Source organism: Bos taurus, chromosome 11 (assembly GCF_002263795.3).
Source record: "Bos taurus isolate L1 Dominette 01449 registration number 42190680 breed Hereford chromosome 11, ARS-UCD2.0, whole genome shotgun sequence".
Classification (NCBI taxonomy): Eukaryota; Metazoa; Chordata; class Mammalia; order Artiodactyla; family Bovidae; genus Bos; species Bos taurus.
The window spans coordinates 79,913,333-79,926,202 of record NC_037338.1 but is presented as its reverse complement, the minus strand read 5'-3'; positions in this window follow the sequence as shown (position 1 = coordinate 79,926,202).

The window sequence follows — 12,870 nt, the reverse complement described above, 5'->3', positions numbered from 1 at the left end:
TATAATGGAATTTATGTCTGACACATTATACTTCAAGTGATGAAAGAAAGCCAGACATTCTTCAGAAATCAGTGACAAGTTTATCAGAATATTAATCTCCTTTAGTTACTCTTTAAGAGAATAAATAACTAATCAGTCACTGACTGCTAATATAACATTTTGCTAAGATGGATGATAATTTAAGTTTCAACGGACTATATTTATTTAACTGACAGGAATCAAGACTCAATTTTGTTTGTTTTAAATGACAATGCAGTAAAAGTCAGGCTAGCTATAATGCTTAGGAAATGAAAACTTTTGAGTAATTATTTTTTTAAGTTAAACTTTGTTAGAAAAGCATTGAACATATATGCAAAATGTTTTTTGATCACCCAGTCTTATTAAGTGGTTTCTAAGAAACATTCTTAAGTCTGTGTCAGGTCTATACTTAGAGTGCGATTATTTTGACCATTGTGTGCATGCATGCTATGTTGCTATAGTCATGTCTGACTCTTTGTGAAACCATGGACTGTAGCCTGCCAGGCTCCTCTGTCCATGATTCTCCAGGCAAGAATACTGGAGTGGGTTGCTGTGCCCTCCTCCAGGGGGTCTTCCTGACCCAGGGATCAAACCTGCGTATCTTATATCTCCTGCATTGGTAGACAGGTTCTTCATCACTAGCGCCACCTGGGAAGCCCCTTTGACCATCGTATCTCATGGCATATAATTTTAGCTGCAGAAATTCTGAGAAATTAGGGGAATGTTTGTTGGCCCAGACCAGAACTGACTGTTGTGATTCTGAGCAGATTTCAGACGTCAGTCACCTTTGTTGTGATCACTTTTTTTCTCCTGTTGGGGAATAAGAGGACAAGGTCCCACTGAGAGAGGAGAACCCTCCCTTGAATTCTGGTTAATTTGATTTTTATGCATTTTCTCCAACAGCAAGGGTAATCTCCATGAACTGTTATTACTTTACCATGATAATGCCGAAGCCTAACTAACGAGGTAGGACTAGCTCTTCTCTTGCTTGGGGAGCAGCAGGTCACAGAGAAGTTGTATGCAAGTATTAGTCACATCAAGAGAGGGGAGTCCTTCTCTTTCTATATGGAGGGGCGTTTAGCCAGTGTAACCCTCTAGGCCTCTCTCTTGTTTATTCCTTGTCAGAAGAGGGAGTGTTCAGTTGGTGATCTGGGAAAAGCAACTGAAATCAGCATTAGCTGTCTCATTAGAGACCAGTCTGCCTGCAGAGAGAGTACCATCTGGTTTGCGCTTGATTGTTTGGAGAGCAATCTTGGAGCAGAAGGTTCTGCCCCTACAGGGACTCCAAGAATTGTTGAGCTCTGCCCACTGCTGCATAGTAAGTTTGTCAAAAATGGGGTAAAATATTCGCAAACCCATTTAGTCAACAATCTAAAATTAAGTTAAGTATCTTGTGAATTAACTCAGGATGAAAGGGGGCACTTAGTTACTTTGCTGGGTCCTCTGTCAATCTCCAACAGAGCCTGTGGGAATCCTAATTCTCCAGGACCTGATGCAAGTAGCTCGGTAGCAAGTAGCATGGACAATCAAACCATGTTAGGGCTCATTCAAGGTTTAATAGATAGAAGACTGAATAGAAGTCTGAAGATTTCTTGTGATTCTCCATTTCCTGATGTTCATTTGTCTAACAAAGCAAAAGCAGTGATGGAAATGCCTCTGGTATTCCATGTCCTCTGTTCTTACCCACCCCCCTCTATCTATCTACACCTCCAGTAGAGGTGTGTGTCTTCCCAGACTTCCATTTCTTGTTGATCAGGGCTGCTCTCAGAGATGGAGTTAGTGTTTAATGTAATGTGAACAAGAGAAGAAGACAGGCTAGTCTGTTTGTGAGCTTTCCTGAGACCAAAAGGAAGGTGCTCTAGATGGCCCTGTGGAATCATTAGCCACACTTATCATTTGGGTGTGTGCCTTTTGCTACCTCCTAGTACAGATAGGCCTTGGTGTTTCTTCTGAAAAACTGTCTTCTTAGGAGTGTAACTGGGCTGACAAGGGCAAGGGTCACTCTAAATCATGATTTTGTCTGAGATAGAAGCACCCCATGAAAATCCCAAGTGAGTGATGCTGGAAACATTTAACAAAGGATGACACATGCTCAGTGAGGAAGCTCTGGCTGCTAAACAATTTTAATTCATCTACCCTCAAGGAAGTAGATTCCTCTCTGCATCTGACAGTGGTTTTCATGACTCCATGATTCCACAGGGTAGACTTTCACCCAGAGAAAAGGAACTCAGAAACTGTTGTTTCTTTGAGATGTGGTTTACTGAGGACTTTCCTGCCTGTGTTTTCATGGTGAGTGACAAGACTGGGGAAACCTGTTCATGACTCAGAAATTTGTCTGAACTTTCAGCTCGGAGATTAAGGAAATGGTTGTCCATTCCATCTTATTCATTTACTCATACATTCATCAGATATATTTGAAATGCTTATTCTATATCACTCTATGTTAGCCATGGGGTGAGTGGAGGATACAGAGATAAATAAGACATAAGTCCCCGGGAACTCACAGGCTCGTGGAGGAAACAGACATGGATGCACAAAATCATAATGAAGTGTGATGTGTTCTGTGGCACTGGGGGCACAGGAGAGGCTGAGAAGGCTTTCTGTCCTCAAGAACCAGTGACGGCTTCTCGGAGGAGTTAGTGTCAGAGGTGAGACCTGAGGGATTATTACTAGGGAGCCAAATCCTTCTTCTGCAACGGGGGCTGTCAAGGGTAGGAGAAATGTCAGCTGAGTCCTGCTTGTTAGGTATCTGGTATGGCTTATTTTACAGGTTTTCTGGAGGATTATTTCTTTAGGGGCCATTATGTATCTTGGCTTCCTTGGTGGCTCAGATGCAATGCATCTGCCTGCAATGTGGGAAACCTGGGTTTGATTCCTGGGTCAGGAAGATCCCTTGGAGAAGGGAATGGGTACCCACTCCAGTATTCTTGCCTGGGAAATCCCATGGACAGAGGAGCCTGTCCATGAAGTTACAAAGCATCAGACACGACGGAGTGAATAATGCATGTATGAATATGGGGGCCTCCCAGGTGGCTCAGTGGTAAAGAATCCACCTGCCTATAGGAGACATAGGTTTGATCCCTGGGTCCGGAAGATTCCCCTGGAGGAGGAAATGGTAACCAACTCCAGTATTCTTGCTTGGACAGAGGAGCCTGGCGGGCTACAGTCCGTGGGGTCACCAAGAGTCGGACACAACTGAGCAGGCATGTAGGAAACACTACAATGCATCTTGAGACAGCTGCCTATTGGTGACATTCCAGTTTATATCAGACACTGTGTTTAGCCATTTTACATGTTACTTTGATTTCTTACAGCAGCCTTGTGAGTTTAAGACCATTATTCAGGGTGGATAAATAAATAGCTCACCCCGATGTGAATATACCCAGGACCAGGATGTAAAACCAGGGTTTCTCAACTTCACTGTCTGGGCTCTTTCCATTATCCATGCTGCCTTTCCAAGGATCAGAAGGTGAGCAGGAGCAGAGAACCTGTGAGCAGGCAAATGCTCCTGCTGGAACCTGGCTGGGCTCCATTGCCTCCACTCTCAGGCCAGCAGCCTTTGAAAGGGAGCAAAGCCTCTTATCCTTAGAAATTTATTATCTATAAATTCACTTGCCCCTCTCCCTGTAGCACTACTCTCACCAATTTTAATTATTTTTTAAAATTTTAATTTAAAAAAGCATTTTTTTGCCACCCATGCAGTATGTGAGATCTTAGATCCAACCAGCACCCCCTGCATTGCAAGCGTGGAGTCTTAACCACTGGAGCGCCAGGGACCTACCAGTTTTAGTTTTGATTTCAGCTTTTTTTTTCCACCCCAGTGGAGTGTATTGCCGAAAATCACATCCCCTAGGAAGCTTCACTCCTCTGCCTCTAACATGCCAGAGAGTCTGGATGTCTCCCTCCTATGAAGCACTTTTCAAAATGTTTGAGGAAGCATAGCTCTCTTCTCTTCACTCACTCCTTTCCCCACGCGGGTCCACACTTAGCATCTTTTACAAACAATGCCACAAACCATTGGGGAGGGGGGAGGGGCTGTACAGCTGAGAAGCTGCTTTCCTGGTTGTTTCTTTGAGTTTCAAATGAAACTGTGTTTAATCGGCCTCCTGGTTCTCAAAGATGGAGTGGGTATTGTTTGTGGCTCATTTTCTCCACGCGGTTTTAACAAAGTATGCCTTCAGAGATATCACATAACTGAAACACAGAATTAAGCCAGAATGGCAGAACGCTGGCAGCAAGTCGCCCTCCCCTCGTGTTTTTCATTGAAAAACATATAGGATTACCTTATTGTTCCAGATATTAGCTTTCTGTACCCAGCTTATACATATTTAAACAGCATAACAAATGGGCTATATTACAAAGCACCTATATGTCACCAAGGCCCAGAAAGCCTGGGCTGTGCCAAGGCCTGGAGACATCCTTCCAAGTTCCCTTCCCCATGCAGAGGCAGATTGTCTCTGTGCTTGGGGTGGGCCAGCTGGCCTGAATTTAATAGCAAACATTCTTTTTTTTTTTTTCAGATCCCGTGTGCAAAAAAAAACTTTCATTTGAACGTGACATCTACCAGCAAAGGAGCAAATCCCAAGCACCACCAGTGTATTCTGTCATGCCAAAAGCCAGAGAAGCTCTATTTAGGGCTTTCTTCCAAATGCCAGGGCTCAGACTGCAGACTGTACCCTTGCTCGTTCTGGAGAACGTTATCAACCTCATGGTTCGGGGTTAAGGGTTGGGGTTGGGGTATTGTTAGTGTTTTCATCACTAGAGAAAATGTATGGTCTGACAATCACCATGCCCGCAGATCAAAGGCAGAGTGAGGCGTTATCTGCTGCCGCCTGTGCCGCGACTCCAAGCACATTTCTGGTGGGCTGACCCCGAGGTGAGCTGGGGTGGGAAAGAGTTCTGCAGCGGGATGGCTCTCTAGGCATGGGCTCACGTAGGGTCGCATTCTAAGAGCAAAATCTTGGTCTCTTCCTTTTAGGTAGTCCCACTCTGCCTAATTTTAAAAGCTCTGAATACTTTGTAACTGGTTTTTGATCAACAGGGAGAGAAACATCAGTTTGTGCAGAGATTGTCCTGGGGGAAGTAGGATGCTCTGAATCATTATCCTAGTGTGCCACTGGTCTGCTTTTTGACTTGGGGAAAGATCCAAGCTGCAGTCACACTGACCCCTCAACCTGTCTCTTCGTGGAGCATAAAATGAAGTGAAAGTCACTCAGTGCTGTCTGACTCTTTGACCCCATGGACTGCAGCCCTTCAGGCTCCTCTGTCCATGGAATTCTCCAGGCAAGCATACTGGAGTGGGTTGCCATGCCCTCCTCCAGGGGATCTTCCCAACCCAGGGATCGAACCCAGGTGTCCCGCATTGCATGAGGATTCTTTATAATCTGAGCCCTGAGCCCTGCTGGTAAAGAATCTGCCTGCAGTGTGGGAGACTTGGGTTTGATCCCTGGGTTGGGAAGATCCCCTGGAGAAGGGAATGGATACACACTCCAGTATTATGGCCTGGAGAATTCCATGGATTGTATAGTCCATAAGTTGGATAATAGCTGTGTAACACCTGGAGGTTACTAAATACTTGCAAAAATATTTTCATATTGAGCATGGCCCTTGCCAATTCTGGTTTACACATGATGCCCCTGTCGATTATTTTGTTCTGTCTTCCCTGCAGGACAAACTGAAACTGTCCCCAAGCCTCAGTTTGTATGTACTTCATTTCTGATTGTGAGCATTTTTACTCCCTTAAAGGAATAATCTTTCCCTTACTCTGTGCTCCCACTGTTGCACATTTCTGTGGAGTTCTTACCTCCAGGCATTCTTCACGCGTCACTGCTTGGTGTGAGCACCTCAAGGCCCACCTAATCACTGTGTTCACCAGGTGCCCATTACGACAATCATAGATGAATAGATGTTGGATGAATGAATGATTGAATGCAGGAGAAGACAGGTAGATGAAGAGGATACAAAATTCTCTGCATCCTTATGGGAAAAAATCATTTCATTTGGGAAAAAGGGTATTTCTGCAGGAGGGGTGTCTCTGTTTTTGATGAAACCTGGGCTCACACACCTCCCTTGCCCACTTAGGTTAAATTGATCTCCTTTGTGCTCTCAGAATACCATGTGCATATCGTTCTCACTTTCCATAAACTATTGCGATTATCTATTTAGGTATATCTTTCTCCTTCTGGATTACATATCTGTTGAAGCAGAGACCACCATGCACTTATTTTTTGAATCTCTGGCCTCTAACACAATACCTGGCATAAATTAGAACTCTGAAAATAGTAAATATTTGCCGGATGACTGCCTAAGGAAGAGAGATAGCTTTCCTCTGATCAGAAGGAATTTCCAGCAGACCTACACAGGATTTTAAATGGCTTGCTGTTTCAATGGGTGGTCTCTTTTGGCTTCACCCAAACTGAGTCAGAGATTATGCTAGCAATTGCCTCACACAAAAGATTATAATTATATCCAATAATTATGAGAATAATTGCTACAATATGCTTGGCACCTATATGTTATCAGGCTATTAGATATTTCACATGTATCATCTCATTATCACAGCAAACATATTAGGTTGTTATTATATACTTTGGGCTTTTTGGAAATGTACCTGGACAACTGGCCTTGACTGAAGACTTTCTTGAGAATATATTAAAAGTCGTTTTAGTTACAATTTTTCAAGGGTGTTGAAAAAGCCCTTAGTGGTTAACACTGCATCTACCATTTACCAGCACATGAACGTTCAAAGGCAGGACAGCTTTAAAAATATATATAATCCTCATTTCATCTGTAATTAATATTAATGTGACTTTATATCCCAACAGCCTTATTCTACTTTTTGTCCATAAAAATGTGCAGATTATACTATGACATTGCTCAGGACCATAGAACTAGTCACCTCACTCACCCTCTTTCTCCCTGTTTCCATTGAGGTTATGGAAGTTAGCAACATGTAATGGAGGTGTCTGTTCCCAGGGAACAGTGAAAAATCATGGGATTCACAGTTGATTTTAACCTATTGCATTAGTCCTTAGAAATTGTACAAATATTTTGCATGTATATATTAAAGGTGTAATTTTCTCATTCAGTTCAGTTCAGTCACTCAGTCGTGTCCGACTCTTTGCAACCCCATGAACTGCAGCACGCCAGGCCTCCCTGTCCAACACCAACTCCTGGAGTTCACTCAAACTCATGTCCATCGAATCAGTGATACCATCCAGCCATCTCATCCTCTGTCGTCCCCTTTTCCTCCTGCCCTCAATCCCTCCCAGGATCAGAGTCTTTTCCAATGAGTCAACTCTTCGCATGAGGTGGCCAAAGTACTGGAGTCACAGCTTTAGCATCATTCCTTCCAAAGAACACCCAGGGCTGATCTCCTTTAGAATGGACTGGTTGGATCTCCTTGCAATCCAAGGGATTCTAAAGAGTCTTCTCCAATACCACAGTTCAAAAGCATCAATTCTTCTGTGCTCAGCTTTCTTCACAGTCCAACTCTCACATCCATACATGACCACTGGAAAAACCATAGCCTTGACTAACTGACCTTTGTTGGCAAAATAATGTCTCTGCTTTTCAATATGCTATCTAGAGTGAGGCTTATATCACATTCTCAAATGAGTTGAGAATCACTGTGTCTAATTCTATGTGAGCCTCCAGTTTGAGGTAGACTATGAACAGGAGGGCAGAGCTCTCAACCTCAGAGGTCACCTTTGGCCGGTTGAACTCTGAATCATCAGGGCCCTCGGTAAAAACTTGCCTAATCACAAACTGTCTTTAGGCACCTGGGTTGGAGCTCTATGCCTCTCGAGAGTATATGCTTTTCTCTCTTAAAAGCTGTGGGAGTCTACAAGACCCAACCTTTACTCTTCGCTTGTCCTCCCTGTAGTGTGGCTCTGTTGTCAAAACTTCATATTATGATGTAACCCAGCACAACTTGTCCAAAACAATATTAGATTTATTCCATTTGTTAAAAGGAAGATATCACTAGTATGTGGCCCTTTGGCAAAATCTCAACTCCTAGTTCTAGGCATGGGTTCAATCACCTGTTGCTAAGATACTGCAAAAAATATTATCTGTTTTTAAATGTTTCTTTTTAATTGAATAAACTGTTGCTTTAAAAAAAAATCAGTGCAAAGGTTAAATAGGTCTTTGAAATTGTGTGTTTTTTTTTCTTTAAGCTGGCAGAGACATTTCTGAACATTTTAAATGGAACAGCTGCCGTCTCAGTGGATTTCCTTGATGCAGTTTTTAAATTACATATAAAGGAGCACTCACAGCACAACTGGATTATGGAAATAGCAGAGAAAGAGGCTTAGTTGGATGAGTATATACTGAAAACGCTGGCCACAGTCATTGATTCTGTGTCATACATGTGAGGGAAAATGCAGACAGGGGTCTACAATCCTGATTAGCAAACCTAATTAGCCAGGTTCAGAGATTTCTGGTTTTTAGAACGGTACTACAGAGCATATATCCCAAGAAGGATCTGGCAAAACATGATGTAATCCAAGATCATTAATGTTTGTCTGACAAAATGTTTTAGTACTTACACAAAGTTCTCACATCCATTCACATCCAGCTCTGTGGTCAAGTGACTTTGCTCAAACTCGTGAAAACACTTGGGTTTGAAGAGCATCTTTGATTTTTTTTTTGTATTACAAATAAGTGATTGTGGACCATTAAAATTGAGAGAAACTCAGGATACACATGATTCAGAATAAACCCAGGATCAACTTAGACCCTACAATGGCCTGGCCTGTAAGCATGGAAGACAGGAGACCAAGTAGGTGGAGAAGCCTGGAAGGAATGGGTTGAATGCTCACACAAAGTCCAGACTAGGCAAAGTCAGGAAAGGTCAGCAGGGAGGGCCAGTGGTCCAGGACTGTGGGAGGACACATAAAAAATTAGAAATGTTGACACTATCCTAGATGTCTGCTAAACCCAAACACTTCTCTTTTCCACACTATGGTTGCACTAGGCCAGGTTTGCTATAGATGCCTACAACAGTCTCCTGACTGGTCTTCTTGTTTTATTCCAGTCTTTTTACCCAACTGGCCCCTTTCATCTGCTTCCATTGAGACTGTTCTATGATGTAAATCTTATCGTTCAACTTTCCCTATGAAACCTCTCAGAGGTTTTCCATGACCAACAGTGCAAATCCCTAATAATGTCTCCATTTTGTTTCTAAGCGTTTTTTCCTCATCTTAAGCAACACAGTCATCTCTGGATCACGTTTACCATTGTTTCTACCTTTAGAAGAGACACTACTTGTTTCTTAACTTGGGCAATACCCACCTGTTCTGCAAGATTTGACATTCATTAACTTCAACCCTGAATATTCATTGGAAGGACTGATGTTGAAGCTGAAGGTCCAATTCTTTGGCCACCTGATACGAACAGCGGACTCATTGGAAAAGACCCTGATGCTGGGAAAGATTGAAGGGAGGAGGACAAAAAGGTGACAGAGAATGAGATGGTTGGATAGCATAACCAACTCAATGAACGTGAGTTTGGGAAAACTCCAGGAGAGAGTGAAGGGCAGGGAAGCCTGCTGTGCTGAAGCCCGTGGGGACTCAAAGAGTCAAACATGGCTTAGCTATACCGAACAACTATAACAACTTCTGTGCCAGGCACCAGGCTGACCTAAGCGCTTCCACAGGTACCCCATACCTATGTCAGTAGAGCTAGCACTTTTCTTAAAAATGTTTTATTTGTTCACTTCCGTCTTTCATGTGGCTATGAGCTTTTAGAGTGAAAACTCCATTTCCCTTCTACTATATTCTCATTGCTTAGCATAGTGTTTGGAATATAGTATATGTTCAGTAAAAAGATAATGAATTGTCAGGTGGAATGTTGAGGCAGACAAAATGGAATCCAGTCATCCAGGGAACATGAAGAAGCAACCCTTGACTTATGGACAAAAAAAAAAAAACAACTCTGAAGTGACACAAGTAAGGATAAGTAAGTGTAGTGTCCTGGAGGTTTTAGAACTATGAGATAGTATGCTATGAGATAGTAGAGGTAGATCCTATAAGTTACTCTTCACCAATAATATGAGCTTTCATTTCTTCTGCCCCTAAGTATATGACGAGGCGCAGAAAAGTTACTTTAACCACATAGAAGAGGTTTTCTTATGGTGAAGTTGGGTGCATAGTGCAGTCACTTTAGGAGAGTCCTTTTGACAATAGATTCTATGCATATATGACCCTCGGGGCTTTCCAGATAGCTAAGTGGTAAAGAACCCACCTGCCAATACAGGAGACACAGTAGATACCGGTTCAATCCCTGGGTCGGGAAGATCCCCTAGAGTAATAAATGGCAATCGACTCCAGTGTTCTTGCCTGAAAACTTCCGTGGACAGAGGAGCCTGGTGGGCTACAGTCCACTTGGGTTGCAAAGACTCAGACACGGCTGAGCACGCACATGTGATATATGACCCTCTACATATAAAGTGTGGAGTAACTAGGGAACTATGTGGTAAATCAGCTTGTCATGGTGCCTAAAATACAATAAATTTTTTTATAGTTTCTTGCTGTACTTCCCCCTCTGTGGAGTAAGCTGGACTGTCTCACAGGAGTCACACTGTCATGATGACCTTGGGATTTTAAGCAGAATCCACAGAAGTCAACTCTGATGGAGTGGATTAAGCACCAGTCCAGGAAACAGAAGTCCATCCAAATCCTAGATCTGTGCTTTACTGTGCCTCTAGGATATTAATTACCATCTCTGTGCCTTTGGTTGTTCTCTAAAAAGGAGATAATAGTGACCTGAAAGAGCTCTTTTAAATTTTGAATGAAAAATTTGAGTGAAAGCATCTGTCAGATAACATGTGCTTAAATATGTGTGGATTCTTTAGAACTTTTGTTACCAGGATGGTCGATGTAATAGATTTTTTAAATCATCCTATTAATATTATAGATGAATTTTAATGTTATGCTAGAGAAATACATTACTTACTTTTTCTTTCCACTTTGGGATATAAATGGGCTTCTCAGGTGACTCAGTGGTAACAAATCCACCTTCAATGCAGACAACTTGGGTTTGATCCCTGGGTCAGGAAGATCCCCTCAAGAAGGAAATTGCAAACCACTCCAGTATTCTTGCCTAGGGAATCCCATGGACAGAGGAGCCTGGTGGGCTGTATATAGTTCATAGGGTCACAAAAGAATATGAACGACCCAGCAACTAAACAACAGCAACACATTGCCAAATAGAACTGTATAAATACAAGGGATGTTTGTAATGTTATGACCAGTGCATTTTCTTGGCAAAACTCTATTAGTCTTTGCCCTGCTTCATTCCGTATTCCAAGGCCAAATTTGCCTGTTACTCCAGGTGTTTCTTGACTTCCTACTTTTGCATTCCAGTCCCTTATAATGAAAAGGACATCCTTTTTGGGTGTTAGTTCTAAAAGGTCTTGTAGGTCTTCATAGAACCGTTCAACTGCAGCTTCTTCAGCGTTACTGGTTGGGCCATAGACTTGGATTACTGTGATATTGAATGGTTGCCTTGGAAACGAACAGAGATCATTCTGTCGTTTTTGAGATTGCATCCAAGTACTGCATTTCGGACTCTTTTGTTCATGGCCATGGCCATGATGGCCACTCCATGTCTTCTGAGGGATTTCTGCCTGCAGTAGTAGATATAATGGTCATCTGAGTTAAATTCACCCATTCCAGTCCATTTCAGTTCGCTGATTCCTAGAATGTCGACATTCACTCTTGCCATCTATTGTTTGACCACTTCCAATTTGCCTTGATTCATGGACCTGACATTCCAGGTTCCTATGCAATATTGCTCTTTATAGCATCGGACCTTGCTTCTATCACCAGTCACATCCACAGCTGGGTATTGTTTTTGCTCTGGCTCCATCCCTTCATTCTTTCTGGAGTTATTTCTCCACTGATCTCCAGTAGCATATTGGGCACCTACTGACCTGGGGAGTTTCTCTTTCAGTATCCTATCATTTTGCCTTTTCATACTGTTCATGGAGTTCTCAAGGCAAGAATACTGAAGTGGTTTGCCATTCCCTTCTCCAGTGGACCACATTCTGTCAGATTTCTCCACCATGACCCGCCCATCTTGGGTTGCCCCAGGGACATGGTTAGTTTCATTGAGTTAGACAAGGCTGTGGTCCTAGTGTGATTAGATTGACTAGTTTTCTGTGAGTATGGTTTCAGTGTGTTTGCCCTCTGATGCCCTCGTGCAAGACCTACCGTCTCACTTGGGTTTCTAGTACCTTGGGAGTGGGGTATCTCTTCATGGCTGCTCCAGCAAAGCGCAGCCATTGCTCCTTACCTTGGACGAGGGGTATCTCCTCACTGCTACCCTTCCTGACCTTCAATGTGGGATAGCTCCTCTAGGCCCTCCTGTGCCCGTGCAGCCTCGGCTCCTTGGACATGGGGTTGCTCCTCCCCGCCGCCGCCCCTGGCCTCGGGCGTGAGGGCGTGGGGTAGCTCCTCCCAGCCACCGTCCCTGACCTCGGATGCTGGGTATCTCTTCTCGGCCACCCCCCCTTACCTCAAACGCAGGGTAGCTCCTCTTGGCCATTCCTGCGCCGTAGAAGTCTGGTACTGTCAGCCGCTGCTCCTGACCTCAGACGTGGGGTAACTCCTCTTGGCCGCTGCCCTTCGGGCATGGGGTCCTCCGGCTTCTGCCCCTGACCTCGGACATGGGGTGGCTCCTGTCTCCTGCACTTAGCGCGCCGGTCGTCGCAGCTGCCTGCGCACAAGAGAAGACTCTATACATGGACATCACCAGATGGTCAACACCAAAATCAGATTGATTATATTCTTTGCAGCTAAAGATGGAGGAGCTCTATACAGTCAGCAAAAACAAGACCAGGAGCTGATT